Genomic DNA, 16,365 nt, shown 5'->3' with positions numbered 1-16,365 from the left:
GACAGAAAAATCCTGGCCCAGATCCTACATCGAAGCAGGATGCTTTTAAAAGTCATCTTATGCCCAGTCAGAACAAAACCCACGAGAGCCAGCGACTCTGTCCGCAGAGAGACTTGGCCACCCTGACCCTTGAACCTTGACCTCTGGCCTGCAGGGGTCACCCAGAAGACCCTCACACAGGGACATTGATGCATCAGCTTCGCATCAACGTCTCCTGTGCTTATTTTCAGCCACCATTAATCCTGCAAATTGTTCCGTGAGGGAATTCCAGCTACCGGAAACATGACATCTTTTTTTTCCAGCGGTGGTTGTACAGTAGCTGCTAAGTTGTTTTGGACCCTTTTAGACATAATATACCCCCCTCTCCCAGAGTCTAATGGGCTTGGGCTCCTCTTGTCCCCTCTTTGGCTCTCTGTAAGGAGAGGCGAGAGCCACACCACACTGCGGCCTCCTCCGGCACTGCGGGGGGAGACAAGACCCCCGGCTGTCTCCAGCCCGGCGGGGCGGGGGCTCTGGGTGTAGAACACTCTGGAGGAGAGAGAGAGAGAGACGGAGTCACTGCGTCCGCTGGGGGAGGGGGTGTACGAAGGGATGGAGCAGGGGGCATGAGCGCACAGCAACTGTAACAGACAGCAGGAGAGGGAGAGACGGATTCAGGCTCCAACGGATGGGCCCGTGTGTCCGCTGGGCCCGGGGCTGTGGTTGCTAATCTCTCGCCCTCATTCGCTGCCGCTTCCCGAGCCCCGCGAGATAACCCTGTCCGCAGGGCAGAATTTCTTTTTTTCACAAACCCCGACCCGTCTGCCATGCTGATAAACGAATAAACGAAACCACCGCCCCCCCTCCACGCGCACACACAACGGTGCCTCCGCGTGCCTGCGTGGCCTTTTTTTCATGAAAGTCCGGAAAACCAGAAGCCTGCTGCGTTGCACAATGGGGCTCCAGCCAAGGCGTCAAACCGGAGAGCATGTGGTCAGCAGCTGTCAGGGCGCTGGAGAGAAACAGGCCTCTTTTTCCAGCCTCCAGCTGCACAGATGGCGGGAGAGAAGAGACAGAGGAAGGTAGCAGGGCTCCAGTGGGCAAGCAGGCAATGCCATTGCAGGCCAGACTGGATTCCCCCCCCCCCCACAGCTCCCCAGTTTACTGGGGCACCCTGATTTCCTTTACTGCAGTCACTCATATTCACTCCCTCCTGTGCAGACGCATCATGCTGCTTTCTCACATACTGGAGTCAGTCATTGTGTCTTGGTGATGTTCAGATGAGCAATGCACAGCTTGATTCCAGTGACCAACTCTTCCCAGGACTGTATTCTAACCCCCAAGAGCACCCAAACCCTGGAAGATATTGCACCTTAGTCCGGAGCCCTACTGATGTCATTTTCTGTGGCCAGAATGGGGCATAACCGGAAGACAGCCTGCAACACTGCGATATCTGCTGAGGGCGCATTGGGATTCCTTACGGGCTAGGAGCAGTTTCTGGACTGGCTCGAGGGCGACTCTGAAGTGAAGAGGAGGGAGCAGTCTGAGAGAGGGGTCTGGAAGCTGGGCAACGGAGAGGCAACGGAGAGCTGACAAGCATGCATAGGGGTCCTAGCTCAGCAGGTGCGGTCACAGAGGCATCCAGCAGGAATGCCGGATACATTGGCAAGCTATTAATCCTCTCTCCATGGGCTTTCATTCTAGTTCCACCTGGCATAACTAAAAGACTACTGCTTTCTAGGTCAATACACACCAGACTCCAGAAATGACACAAGATGACACCCTGCGTTTCTCAAGTTCCCCTACGCCTCTCCCAGCACAGGGGCTCCAGTGCTTTGCCCTCAGCAATTAATTAATTAACTTAGAGCTCATCTGGAACAAATATCAAGACATCCATCAGCCTTCAAAGGACAGTGTGCCCTTCATGCAAACGTTATTCACTTAGTTGATCAGTGGCTGAAACACATGTTCCTCATCTTCAAATAACAGGAGAATCAGGGTGACCGGTAAGAATAACTGGATTGGGGATCTGCAGGACCAGGGTTGGGGACCCCTGCTTCAGAGGGTGAATTTGTCCACCGCGCTCCAGCAGGGAGACTGTCCTCAGAGCCTGGAGGCCATTTCTGTGTTTGTGGGGGCAGTGGAGGAGCTGGCCAGCTGGCCAGCTGTTTCTCTCTCTGTTTGACACATCGGTTTTCAGGGGTTGAAGCAGAAGCCTGAAATAGAGCCATCACAACCCACAGCCCTCGTCCCCTCCCTCGCTGACCCTGGGCTGTGTGGGACTCATGTCAACCGAACTATGCAAATGATTTTTTATTTCTGTTTTTCAGTCTATTTTTCGTTTGTAGATTTATTTTTAAAGGTGTTTTTTTTCCACTGCCCAACAACATCTGGCTGCCTCAAAACGTTTTCTCGCAGAAAGAGTTAATATGTAAATAGAGAAAATAAGAAGGTGCTTAGAAATAGCCCTGCAATGAATAAGAACACTGCTGTGTTGGACAGAGAGTACATCAGAACACCCTTAGGTCATCACTTTGAATCTGTTGTTTTAGAATTTAAATCAAGAGATATATGTTAGAATTGTATAACACACCAGGAAGACTTCATTTAGATAACTGCAGACAATTCTGGTCACCAGGTTGTAGAAAAGGTATCTGGAGTCAGTCCAGAGAAGAGAATCCAGACACATTTAAGGACTTGAAGGGAAAGTCCTGCACTGACAGGCTGAAGGAACCCAGCCTTTGTCATTTTGCACCATGAACACTGCAAGAGGACCTAATATTCACAATCCTCAGAGGCACCGACAGAGTCAAAGCCAGAGGTTTTCTCCAGAATAAGCAGAGAGGCACGCACCAGAAGGAGTTCATACAAGTGGAAACTGCATGGAAGGGCATCCAAAGCTGAGAACAGGAGGCACTTCTTTTCACAAAGGGTGGTGGGAGTGTGGAACAAGCTGCCCAACCATGCTGTTGGGTCTGATATCTTCGTTTCTTTCAGGAATCGGCTGGATGAGATCAGTTATGAACAAAGGAGCCAAACAGGCTAAATGATCTTCTCTTGTCTCTGGCTCTTCTGTTCGTATTTCTCAGTAAACTAAGGGGCTAAGGCAGTGGTTCCCAGTCCCTGCCCTGGTGACCCACACTCCTGCTGGTTTGTGTCCTAGTGGAACCCACAGATACACCATCAAACCCTTCACTGACTTAGTAGTAATCAGATGAATCTGAACTGTTTGTTCCCAGCTCTTCAACGTCGTAGTTTGTAAGTGCAACAAAACCCCAAACTTGTGACTAGGAACAAAACGCAGGTATTCAAACGAAGCAGCTTCTCAGATCAAGGAAGGCTTCAGCTGTCTAATTGAAGGGGGGCTGGAGTGAAAACCAGCAGGTTTGTGGGGGTCACCGGGACCACACTTGGGGACCACTGGGTTAAGGCAAGGAAAAGAAACCAGGAGGTTCACAGACTGAGCCTGTATCTCACTCCTCTTCTTCTGGGAGAAAAGTCAGACTGGATTTCTGTTGACAGTGACTCTGCCTGCCTTCCTCTTCTTAGGCTCTGTAGGGCGCTTTCATAAAGGTGTCTGCTCAAATCCTGGTCCTGCGGGGGGCAGTCGGGGTGCCTGCGGGCTGGTCCTGCGGGTGACAGTCGGGGTGCCTGCGGGCTGGTCCTGCGGGGGACAGTCGGGGTGCCTGCGGGCTGGTCCTGCGGGGGGCAGTTGGGGTGCCTGCGGGCTGATCCTGTGGGGGACAGTCGGGGTGCCCGCAGGGGGACAGTCGGGGTGCCTGCGGGCTGGTCCTGCGGGTGACAGTCGGGGTGCCTGTGGGCTGGTCCTGTGGGGGACAGTCGGGGTGCCTACGGGCTGGTCCTGCTGGGGACAGTCGGGGTGCCTGCGGGCTGGTCCTGCAGGGGACAGTCGGGGTGCCTGCGGGCTGGTCCTGCGGGGGCAGTCGGGGTGCCTGCGGGCTGGTCCTGCGGGTGACAGTCGGGGTGCCTGCGGGCTGGTCCTGCAGGGGACAGTCGGGGTGCCTGCGGGCTGGTCCTGCGGGGGACAGTCGGGGTGCCTGCGGGCTGGTCCTGCGGGTGACAGTCGGGGTGCCTGCGGGCTGGTCCTGTGGGAGACAGTCGGGGTGCCCGCAGGGGGACAGTTGGGGTGCCTGCGGGCTGGTCCTGCGGGGGGCAGTCGGGGTGCCTGCGGGCTGGTCCTGCGGGGGGCAGTCGGGGTGCCTGCGGGCTGGTCCTGCGGGGGCAGTCGGGGTGCCTGCGGGCTGGTCCTGCGGGTGACAGTCGGGGTGCCTGCGGGCTGGTCCTGCGGGGGACAGTCGGGGTGCCTGCGGGCTGGTCCTGCGGGGGACAGTCGGGGTGCCTGCGGGCTGGTCCTGCAGGTGACAGTCGGGGTGCCTGCGGGCTGGTCCTGCGGGTGACAGTCGGGGTGCCTGTGGGCTGGTCCTGCGGGGGACAGTCGGGGTGCCTGTGGGCTGGTCCTGCAGGGGACAGTCGGGGTGCCTGCAGGGGGGCAGTCGGGGTGCCTGTGGGCTGGTCCTGCGGGTGACAGTCGGGGTGCCTGCGGGCTGGTCCTGCGGGGGGCAGTCGGGGTGCCCGCTGGTCCTGCGGGTGTCCTGCTTGGCACCCACCCCTCCTGTCCCCTCTGGGGACGGCTGTGCCCCCCCATCCCCTGTATCCTCTCGGTATCTCCGCAGGCTGCTGAACTCCAAACCCACACCCAAATCTGTACACACACCCCCCCCTTTCCACCTGTTCCTCTGCTGTCTCCTGTGGGAACCTGAACCCCAGTCCTGCACCCATCAACCGTCTCCACGCTCCCCACCCCTGTACCGCGCACCCCATCTCTCACCCCCAGAGGAAGGCTGAACCCCAGATCCCTGTGCCCCTGTGTGCACTTTCACATCCATACCCAGGCATTGTCTGCCTCTTTAGCCAACTCAGGGGGGAGCCAGAGCCTATCCCAGCAGGCAACGGGCACAAGGCAGGGTACGCCCTGGACAGGACGCCAGCCCATTGCAGGACACACACAAACTCGCACCAGGGCCAGCTCTCCCAGAAGCCAATTAACCTTCCAGCATGTCTTTGGACTGCAGGAAAGCCATGTGAACACAGAGAGAACATGCAAACTCCCCAGACAGCACCCAGGTACTGAGCCCAGGGACCCAGCGCTGCGAGGCAGCAACGCTGACCACTGGTCACTGTGCTGCCCTATATTATTATTATTATTATTGTTGTTGTTCTTGTTGTTGTTACTAATACTAATAATAATCATGTGGCGCAGTGGCTCTGTGGCTCAGGATCTGCGCCTGTGGCTGGAAGGTTGCCAGTTCGAATCCCACAGCCGACAGAGGAATCCTACTCCGTTGGGCCCCTGAGCAAGGCCCTTCGCCCCAACTGCTCCAGGGGCGCCGTATAAATGGCTGACCCTGCGCTCTGACCCCCAGCTTCTCTCCCTGTCTGTGTGTCTCACGGAGAGCAAGCTGGGGTCTGCGAAAAGACGAATTCCTAATGCAAGAAATTGTATAGGGCCAATAAAGAGACCTTAATCGAGTAGGGAGCTGCGTCTGCATGTCTAGGCTGCAAAGGGACAGGTCAAGGTTTATTCCAGGCTGAAAAAGGACAGTGCGTTTCGGGTCTCATAATCAGTATTAATAACCGGCAGGAGACCGAGCGCCCCCTGCCCGGGTGTGTGCGCGCGCCTGTGTGTGACGGGGGTGGACGGCCGGCTGGGGCGACACTGATAAGCTATCTGCCTCCCAGAAGCCGAGAGTCTTCACCCCCCCCCCCTCAGCACTCCGGTTCACTAACAGAAAGAAAGAGAAGAAACCGAAAACAGAGCACTGTGCCTCCGTGGGTGAACCCATCGGGTGATGAGCTCCCCGGAAGGCGGGGGGGGGCGGTGTGTGTGTGTGTGTGTGGGGGGGGGGGGTTGGAGGCAGCAGACACACCGCTGCTCGTGCCGAGCCCCCTCGGATGCGCCTCGCGCTCGCTCTCACCTCTTACCTGCTCTGACGTCGCGCGAGCGCGGCTTCGGCAAGCTCACGGAGATGGATCGCCCGTGCGTCCGAGCACGGCCTGTATTTCTATTATTACAGCGTCGCAAATAGGTATTCTTGCACAAATTACGATGCAGACCCGTTACAAAATTAGGAATGAGTTTCTGCACACCGTCATTAAGTTTTGATTTACATGTAATCCTGCATTAATTACTGCATTTACAGGCAACAAGCGCAGAGCCCACTAGCGCAGGGCCCCTGGTCCAGACTACACACCCGAATCCAGCTGGTCCTGTTGGACACCCAGAGGCGCCTGTGAACTGCTGATCACCTGACAAAGTGACTCCTGCAACTCAGGCGGCTCCGGCCCTTCCGAGCGGAAAAGCCGTCAGACATTTTACACGAAGTGATTTCTAAATCACTTATTTCATTCAAAGAAAAACTCTCCTGTGCATCTGATCACAGTTAAAATTGTTCCGCGTCTTCAGAAGTTGCCGCTTGGATGGCGATCTATCGATCCTGCCGGGTAAGCCCCGCCACCTCCAGTGCCGCTGATGTTGACAGGAATGACAATTTCCTCACATCCCAACACATCTTGGGGACACGAAGATAAATGGGTAGATTCACTATATATATAGTTTGGCACAACCGTATCTGAAATGGAAGTTGCTAACTGCAGTTCGGGGGGGATGATAACGGCGAGTCTCTCACACTCGGCTGTGCCGAACCACCATCATTTACAAAACCAGTATCTATGTATATACGGAGCTCAGATCCCTTTCGTTAACCCCTGCAGCTGGGCTCGGGTCGCCTAGTCCCGTGGCCAGGGGGCTGCCCGTCACCCAAGCGGGTTCCGCCCGACTCATCTCGCCGAGCGCTCCGTTCGCGGATGGTGCTGTCCCTGGCGAAATGTTTTTTGGAGGGGAAGGGGGGGTAGGTCCGATTTCTCGAATCCACTTTTCATCTCGGATCGGCTTTTAAATCGGGTGTCTAATTTTGGGGCACACCGATTTCCTGAAAGTAAATAACTCTTCATTTTTTTTTTGTCAGGTTAGGCAGGAGAACGTTAATGAAATTCTCGAACACCGGGGTGGAAAACACACACACACAAACACACACACACACACACACACACCAACCAGGCGAGATAAAAATCCAAAACGCAGCAACTGCTAGCATTCAAATAGCTCGGCCCGCTTCTGTGGAAAATCTCCAATAATAATGGCATTTATATACATATATGGGTACGAGCCAAGCGTGACACTTTAGTTAAATGCTTGTCCGATTCCAGGAGCGGTATGGAAAGCGCACGATTTGCATTTTTAATTTTCCCAAAGTGCTCTCAGCGAGCGAGGTGAGGAGCCCGGCGCAGCAGACAAAGGCGCGATTATAGGCCGCTCGCTGGCTTCACAATGCCGCTACAGTCCGGCTGCAGACCGCAGGCTTACCCGGGACTGCGGATTTAAATACCACTTACACACCGGCAGACACCTGCCTTTGTAGCTCCTAACCCCGTCATTTGTATAAAAAGAACTGCGCTCCGTTGTTGCGCTTTGCAAGTGTTATTTTAACCCCCCTCACACACACACACTGGGGAATTAGCAGCTCTGTGACTGCCAGCGGGTCATCGGGAAACGCTCCAGCTCTCCCTTTGACCAGACCGCCCCCGGTGCCTCAACCGTAACACCTGCTAATGGCACGAAATCCTGCAGAATTTTAAAAAAGACAAATCGCACGATTCGTGCAACTAAGACCTGGGTTAAATCGTAGAAAACTGGTAAATGTGTTTCATCTGTGTGTGTCCACTCTCTCTCTCTCTGTCCCCTGTGTGTGTCCCTCCTGTGGTCACTCTCTCTCTCTCCTGTGTGTGTCCCTCCTGTGGTCACTCTCTCTCTCTCCTGTGTGTGTCCCTCCTGTGGTCACTCTCTCTCTCTCCCCTGTGTGTGTCCCTCCTGTGGTCACTCTCTCTCTCTCCTGTGTGTGTCCCTCCTGTGGTCACTCTCTCTCTCTCCTGTGTGTGTCCCTCCTGTGGTCACTCTCTCTCTCTCCTGTGTGTGTCCCTCCTGTGGTCACTCTCTCTTTAAGAGCAACTTAAAATCATCAGTATTATTTTATGATCAATAATTTCGATTGTTACTGTCTGGAGTTCATGCTAGTTGACCACTTGGTTCTCTTCAGTCACTATGGAGATTTACATGTCTGGAGATATGCAGAAATCACGTCAACTTGCAGATACAGCTCATTCCAGCCCCAGGGATCCCCAGCGAAGAGAGTGTCAGCACTGCTAATAAAATAGAGACCATTAAGAGAGCCCCCTGGGTGCTGAGAAATGTCCCGAGTCATGGTTTTCACACACAAGGGTGGTGTGGAAAGTCCCAAGTCATGATGGCTTTAAGATAAGATCACTTTATTGGCCCTATACAATTTCTTGTATCAGGAATTTGTCTTTTCGCAGACCCCAGCTTGCTCTCCATGAGACACACAGACAGGGAGAGAAGCTGGGGGTCAGAGCGCAGGGTCAGCCATTTATACGGCGCCCCTGGAGCAGTTGGGGTGAAGGGCCTTGCTCAGGGGCCCAACGGAGTAGGATTCCTCTGCCGGGTGCGGGATACGAACCAGCAACCTCCCAGCCACAGGCGCAGATCCTTGTCCACAGAGCCACCACACTGCCCCTTTACAGACCTGAGTGGAGCAGAGAAGAGACACAGGGACAGGACTGTCCTGGCTACTGGACCTGTGGTCCCCAGGGTGCTCAGATAGCCGAGCCATGATATTCCAGACTGTCTTCTTCCTGTTTGTTTTCTGCACGTAGATGGTAAAGTTTGTCTCTCCCAGTTTCTGAACAGACTCCGGGATCCCACTCCTCATCCTTATTCCAATTGCACCTGGACATGGCTGTTCTGTTGGACTTTCCCTTGACCTCTAAACTGCCCTCCAGCCACTTGTAATCAGTTTCCCTGGATAATCCATACCACTGACTAGTGCTGCAGCCACAGCTTGGAAAAGTCAGAGCGCCCTTGTAAGTCAGAGCGTGATTTGTAAGGTTCATAATGAAAGTGCACAGAACTGAGTCCATTATCTGTAGCTCAATGTCATTTATCTCCTGAAACTTCATGATCACTTCATTCTGATTTCTGTATTACTCTTTCTGTATCTCCCCACTAAACAGGACTGTTCTGCTGTACTGGGACTGAAGCCCCTATTGTAACAGGACTGTTCCACTGTACTGGGACTGTAGCCCCTATTGTAACGGGACTGTTCTACTGTACTGGGACTGTAGCCCCTATTGTAACGGGACTGCTCTACTGTACTGGGACTGTAGCTCCTATTGTAACAGGACTGTTCCACTGTACTGGGACTGTAGCCCCTATTGTAACGGGACTGCTCTACTGTACTGGGACTGTAGCTCCTATTGTAACAGGACTGTTCTACTGTACTGGGACTGTAGCTCCTATTGTAACAGGACTGTTCTACTGTACTGGGACTGTAGCCCCTATTGTAACAGACTGTTCTACTGTACTGGGACTGTAGCTCCTATTGTAACAGGACTGTTCTACTGTACTGGGACTGTAGCCCCTATTGTAACAGGACTGTTCTACTGTACTGGGACTGTAGCTCCTATTGTAACAAGACTGTTCTACTGTACTGGGACTGTAGCTCCTACTGTAACAGGACTGTTCTACTGTACTGGGACTGTAGCCCCTATTGTAACAGACTGGTCTACTGTACTGGGACTGTAGCCCCTATTGTAACAGGACTGTTCTACTGTACTGGGACTGTAGCTCCTACTGTAACAGGACTGTTCTACTGTACTGGGACTGTAGCTCCTATTGTAACAGGACTGTTCTACTGTACTGGGACTGTAGCTCCTACTGTAACAGGACTGTTCTACTGTACTGGGACTGTAGCCCCTATTGTAACAGGACTGTTCTACTGTACTGGGACTGTAGCTCCTATTGTAACAAGACTGTTCTACTGTACTGGGACTGTAGCTCCTATTGTAACAGGACTGTTCTACTGTACTGGGACTGTAGCCCCTATTGTAACAGGAGTGTTCTGCTGTACTGGGACTGTAGCCCCTATTGTAACAGGACTGTTCTACTGTACTGGGACTGTAGCCCCTATTGTAACAGGACTGTTCTACTGTACTGGGACTGTAGCCCCTACTGTAACAGGACTGTTCTACTATACTGGTACTGTAGCCCCTGTTGTAACAGGACTGTTCTGCTGTACTGGGACTGTAGCTCCTATTGTAACAGACTGGTCTACTGTACTGGGACTGTAGCCCTTATTGTAACAGGACTGTTCTACTGTACTGGGACTGTAGCTCCTATTGTAACAGGACTATTTTATTGTGTGAGCCAGAAACAAAAAGAGAGAAGTTGCATCAAAACAACTGAAGCCACTTTGTAACTCCAGGGTGGCTTGGCACTGTAAAGATTTTGCCTTGTTCAAATAAAAAAGTTGTCCATCCTGTATGTAATTACGGTAGTTCAAGCAGGGTACTGACCCTGATTTGAGGGCAGTTTCACCTGCATGCAGGTCTGAATTGGAATACAGCCACAGCTGCTGCTGAAAAATTGGAAAGCGTACACTTCTAAGCATCAGGTAGCATGGAACCATCAGAGCGTGGCTCCAGACAGCTGAAACTCACGCCCAGCATGCCCTCCGTGTAGAGGAGCCCCAGAATATTCGCCACAGTGGAGGTTAATGAAGAGCAGTGAACTGTAGACCCTTATAATTTACCCTGCATGTTTCCTGTTACACCTACCAGGACAGGAGCAACTCAATTTTTTTTTTCTTATAAAATATACTTTATTCCGAAAAAAAACATCTCAAAAGGAAACACCTCACACATTAACACTCCACTTTCTAAAAACAACGGCGGAACGGCGGTGATTGTCCGTTATCAATCATTGCAAGGGTGGGCGGATTTGCGCGATTATGAGAGTCCCTCCAAACCCTGCCACTTGCTGTTAAACCATTAATCCCTGTACAGGGTCCATAGTCCTTTCCAGCGCTCCCTCGCCGTGGGGAAACCCCATTTGGCTACGTCGCGCTTCATCCTCCTCCTGAGGTCCGCCAGGATCCTCTCCTCCAGCTCCCTCGCTCCCCACTGGATGTTGTGCCGGATGAGATTGTTCCTCGCGTCCCACAGGCCTTTCTTTGTGAGGGACAGCAGCAGCCACATCAGGAACTGCGTCCCCTTGTCCAGTCCGGTAGGTGCCAGCCCCAGCAGAACGTACTGGTAACTGAGCACCGCACCCGTCCCCAGGAGTTGCATGGTGTTGTCCATTCTGCCCCACACCGCCTTGGCGAAGGGGCAGCTCCAGAACACGTGCTCCTGAGTCTCCTCGACGAAGCACGTGTCCCGGGGGCAATGCGGGTTCCTGGAGATCGAGTGTCTGTAGAGGACCTCTCTGGTGGCCAGTCTCTTGTGTACGGCCATCCAGTTGAGGTCCTTCAGTTGGCTGTCCAGTTCTTTAGGCTGCGTCCTTTCCCAGACTTGTCTGGGAACTTGCAGCCTTTCGTCGGCGACCGGATGCCCCCTCACCTCTTTGTACAGGAGCAACTCAAATACACTTCATCACCATCAGAGTCGGGTGCGAGGTCCAATACTCTTTAAGTCCATTACATTTGTGAAGTACAGCACCAGTGCGTATCCCAGTCCGGACTGTAGACAGAGCCCAGTATTTACTCCCTCCAGCACTGAGGCAGTCCGAGGGTGCTGAGGTCGCCTGAGTCGAGTCCTAGCCCCCCCACCCGCAGTGAACGTGGAAAATAAAACTCGCGTCACCTCCACACTTGCCCCCCCGGCCCGCACGCGTGGGTCGAGTTTTATTGTAGCGTCTGTTTATTCAAATGCGCCGCAGAGAGAATTTGCTTAAAAAAGATCAGTTAGCCGGTGTTGAAACGGACAGAGGAATTGCTGTGCGCTTGGGAAGGAGCTGGGGTGAGGCTCAGAGAAATTGCATCTGAAAAAAAAACATAGACACACACAACAGAACCTGTCAATCAAGCAGCTAGCATGCAGGCCAGCGTGAACTGTTATTTTCAAGGTCAATATTGCTGTTGCTGAATTCAGCTGAAACACATTGGACGCTCCACTTGCAATCTAAGTGCCGCCCATATGCATACCGTATTTTAGGGCACATCAAAACACTTCTGATATGTTTCTAACAAGGTCAAACAAAATCCAAGAACGGAATGCTTTGTGACCGTTTGGGATAGCTGGCAAGAGAAGTTTGGTTAAGGGGCAGCCTCCCCTGGCAGGCCACAGGGCGAGGAGACTCGAACCCCAGTCAGACGGGTGGAGACCGGGCGGAGGAAGAGATATACAGTACAGTACTAATTCGTATCAGTATTAGTGTGTTTGCATTCATGCATATACTGTACATGTGAATGGCGCGCCCAGGGGCGCCAGCGCGTGCACAGGTGTTGGTCTGGCAGCGCGAGGAGCCGCGCTCCGCGCCCCGTGCTGCGCTGCGCTGCGCTGTGACGTCCTTCTACGAGGCGTTTTAATCTGTTCGTATTGCAACACATGAACCAAAGCAACAGATAAAGCCAAGATTATTTTTATTTTTTTTTGTCAGACTTGGGGGGGGGGGGGAATCGTGCAGTTTTTTTTTAACCACTTGCAACAACAACAAAGCTGAGCTAATCTCCCATCTGCCAGCAAGGAACGTGTTTACGAAACAGAAACCACAGAAGAGACGATTATTCAATCGGTTGGTCGTGAAACTGTTAGTTCTAATATTAGGACTCTCACCGCGATTTTCTGAAGGGAGTCGCCCCCTGACACCCTGGTCCGCCTCAGTGCGTGTGACTGCGGAGGTGCTGTCTCTGCTGATCAGCCCACGGTAGTGACCTTTGCCGGCTTTTAACGACTTTCTGTCGCTCTTATCTCCGCCGGAGTTTTGCATTCGATCTTCTTTGGAAAGGGCGCGTGTCGGCGCGCGGGAACGCTCGGGAGACTCGAGATCCCGCGCGCTGGTGTGCACCCTCCTGGGAATCCAACGAGCAGCTTAGGAGATGACATTTCCGGCAACGTTTCTTTTTAAAATAAACACGGCTCATATATATATATATATTTTGGAATTAGTCCAAGTAGGTAGCTCACACCCGAAGAAGGCACCGCAGCCGAAACGTTGTTTCTTTTCTTCTCTTTTTCAGCCTGGGATAAACCTGGACTTGTTCCTGTTCTGGGATTAGTCAGAAGCGGGTGGTGCAGGGGTCAGCGTTGCTGCCTCGCAGCGCTGGGGCCCCGGGTTCAATTCTCGACCTGAGGTGCTGTCTGTGCGGAGTTTGCATGTTCTCCCTAGGTTTGCATGGGATTCCATGGGTGCCCCAGTTCCCTCCCACAGTCCAAAGACATGCTGGTGGGTTAATTGGCTTCTGGGGAAAATTGTCCCTGGTGTGTGTGTGTGTGTGTGTACCCTGCGATGGACTGGTGTCCCATCCAGGGCGTACCTTGCCCTGGGCCTGTTGCCTGCTGGGATAGGCTCCAGCTCCCCCACAGGCCTGCAATGGAAGAAGCCGTTAGAAGATGGACAGATGGTTGGTCAGGAGTACAGGCAGCCCAGTGGACGTGTGTCTCCTGGGCCACATAGCGGTCATTCTGCACAGCTAACTGAACTGGGTGTGTGGGGTGTGTGGGGTGTGTGGGGTGGGGCGGGGGGGGAGAAGCTGCTGCTCTGATTCAGGTAGGGGGAATTCGGGGGGGGGGGTGACCAGAGAGGAGTTTTGCGTGGACACCCCAGATACCACCCATCACAAATAGGGCCATGGCAATGAGGGACCAGTCATCAGGAATTCAGCTGAATGTCGCATCCCAAGGACAGATCACAGGACACAGATCACAGGACACAGTGTTCCTGGTCAACATACGGGGGGAATTATGGTCCGGAGGGAGGAAGATCGCCCCCTACTGGTCCACTACTGGTCCACCGGCACCACTAACAGCTGGAACTGGCGAGAGGTCTCCATTCCCGGCACTGACCAGGCCCAGCCCGGCTCATCTTCCGAGATCTGAGCAGGTCTGACCGCAGGTTGTGTTCAAAGTGTGATTCGGAGCCGGCGTGTGTGTCGCCTCCTGCGGTCTGCTGCGGTGATCTGCAGTGTCTGGCGCTCGTGTGGAAGGTCTCCGACAGGCACTCCCAGACCACAGGGCGCTGTGCTGGAGCTGTGCGCGGGCGAAGCTCCTCCCCCAGGAGTGCAGCAGCAGCAGCAGCGCCTCACCTGGGCTTAAAACCGGCCCCTGACCCCCGGCCCCTGCGCCGCACCGCCGCCACACCGCTGCCAGGCTGCAGACGCAGCTCTGTCGACACGCAGCTGTGGTTAAAGACGGAGAAGTGTCACAAGCCCCTCGACCACAGCTGTCTGGCCTCGGGGTCAAAGGCACACGACCCCCTCCGACGCAGACGAGTCCAACCGCTCCAGGGGCGCAGCGATCAGACAGCGCTCTTCCCTGGTGCGCCATTACTGGACGAGCTCATGGACGAGTGCGTGTGTGCGCGTGTGTGTGCATGCGTGCGTGCGTGCGTGTGTGTGAGAGAGAGAGCTGTGGAGCCACCCAGACAGAGCTACTGTAGCTGTGCGCTCAGCAGCAGCTCCAGACACCAGCAGCAAGAGCCTGAGGCTGGTGTGTAATCGAGATGCAGGACTGTTTTCCCAAAACGCATCTATATTTCCGATGCATTTAAACGCTCCGGTCGGGATCTCACTGCGCTGACCTGTCTGTATTTAAATTTCTCTGTTGTGTGAATATTGCACTCAATAATAATAATAATTATCATCATCATCATGATCATTATTAGAATAAAGGGGGGTGGCACAGTGCTTTGCATTGCTGCCTCACAGTGCTGAAGCCCTGGGTTCAATTCCTGGGGTGCTGTCTGCGTGGAGTTTGCATGTTCTGTGTTTGCGTGGGTTTCCTCCAGGTGCTGCAGTTTACTCCCAAAGTCCACAGACTTGCTGGTGGGTTAACTGGCTTCTGGGGAAACTGGCCCTGGTGTGAGTGTGTCTGCCCTGTGATGGACTGGCGTCCCGTCCAGGGTGTACCCTGCCTCGTGCCGGTTGCTTCCTGGGATAGACTCCGGCTCCCCCTCCGCCCTGAACCGGACAGGCGACTATCGAAAGTGATGGGCAGTAACGATGATCCAAATCCAAAGATGAGGGGAGGAGAAGAGGTCCGCTGGCGCTGCTCAATGCTCTGTGAACGTTTGCAATTATTGGCGAATTACTGTCAAGTCGGGCTGAACCCGCTTGGTTCAGGGGCAGCCCCCCCTGGCCACAGGACGAGGCGACTCGAACCCCAGTCAAATGGAGCGAGCCCCAAAGGGGAGGGTAGGAGACGGGGCGGAGGAGGGAGGCTGGAGACGAAAGCGAAGAGGGGGCGTTTGAGTCCGGCAGATATAAACTGTAGAGCTGGTTTTATGAATGATGGCGGTCCGGCACAGCCGAGCGCGACTTGCCGTCGTCATCCCTCCCGAACTGCAGTTAATAACTTCCCTTTTATTTTATTTCTGAAGACAGACGGCGTTCGTTGCGCAGAAGATGTGACGTCTGTGGCGGGGGGCGGCCGCCGTCCCGGGCCGACCGCACAGCCGCGCGGCTGCCGGAACAGCGTCTGGGTCTGCGCGCGCTCCCCCCCAGTCCCCGGCGGCCTCGAGCCAGCGGCACGTGCCTGTGCTCTCCGTGTTTTTCACGGGGATGTTTCCTGCTGTCCGCGCCCCGGTTTGTAACACGGCACAGATTAAGACATCAAACCCAGCCAAAAATAAGCTTAAAATAAATATAAAGGCCAATGAATTAAACTACCAGTAATTGTTACTTGCGTTTTATAGGTGACAGGGCCCAAAGCGCTTTGAGAAGCTACCTTTAAAGGCGCTATATAAAATAAAGTTTATTAGAAAGCTCTGAAATTCTATCCTCAAACGTATCAGAGCCACCTTCCTGAGCGTTTTCACATCGAGACTGAAAACCTGCTTCTTTACAAGGGCTTGTGTTTGATTTCTGTTCTGCCCTTTTGCGACTGCATCATAATAATAATAATTCAAACCTGGGCACAGATGTCAGACTAAAGCACAGTTCCTTTTGCAACAATGTCATTCGCTTTCTTATTAAGAGTCACAAACTGTTGAGACAACAGTGTAAAAACGTATCTTTGCAGCTTCGACACCCCGGGTCGTTGATTCAGACGAATAACCGTTCAGTGCCTTTAAGCGGTCTGGTAATCTGCTGAAGTATAAAGACTGTTTCACGGCAGATCATAACATAAATCGTTTTGTTGAACAGAAGAGCGTTCACGCGGATTCAGGACTAAAACTCACGGGCAAAATAAGACTGACAGAAAATACTTTTTTTGAAAGAAAAAATCTCACTTCTTATG

This window comes from Atractosteus spatula, chromosome 2 (assembly GCF_055471065.1).
Source record: "Atractosteus spatula isolate fAtrSpa1 chromosome 2, fAtrSpa1.hap1, whole genome shotgun sequence".
Lineage (NCBI taxonomy): Eukaryota > Metazoa > Chordata > Actinopteri > Semionotiformes > Lepisosteidae > Atractosteus > Atractosteus spatula.
This window is presented reverse-complemented; position numbering follows the sequence as displayed.